We start from the raw sequence: 534 nt of genomic DNA, 5'->3' as shown, positions 1-534 counted from the left end.
TCCCTGCACGTCTGCTCCCCTCTCGCCGTCCCTCGGGATGTCTCATCTCCCACTCCCATCCCTTGGTCCCTCAGGATGTCTCATCTCCCGCACATCCCCCAACTTTTGAGTCACGCCCCCATGCCAGATTCCACCGCTGCCCTAACCCCCTGACACCGCGAAAGACCTGGAGCTGCCGGAGTAAGTGGAAACTGCTTTTAATCATTAAATAAATTCAGCGACAGCCACCCACAGCTGAAGGCACCAGAGTCCCCACTGCCGCCCGCTGGTCGGGGGGGATGGGGAAGCCAAGCCGGATCGGGAGGGGGCAAGGGAAGAACGGAGCCAGCAGACCCCGGCCTCCGTCTCCGGCAGGTTGGGGGCAGGAGCAGGGAGGGCTGGGGTCTAGTGCTCTCCCTTGACCTCTCTGACCTGCCCGCCTGGGGAGGGATGCGGCACTGGGAGGTGCTGAGCTGTGCCCATCTCTAGCACATCAGGGTTGGGGGGCAGAGCTGCATTTTGGGGGGGCTACGGCTTTCCTGCCACCCTTTACCA

Source organism: Phaethon lepturus, unplaced genomic scaffold (genome assembly GCF_000687285.1).
Source record: "Phaethon lepturus isolate BGI_N335 unplaced genomic scaffold, ASM68728v1 scaffold26335, whole genome shotgun sequence".
NCBI classification, from domain to species: Eukaryota; Metazoa; Chordata; class Aves; order Phaethontiformes; family Phaethontidae; genus Phaethon; species Phaethon lepturus.
This window is presented reverse-complemented; position numbering follows the sequence as displayed.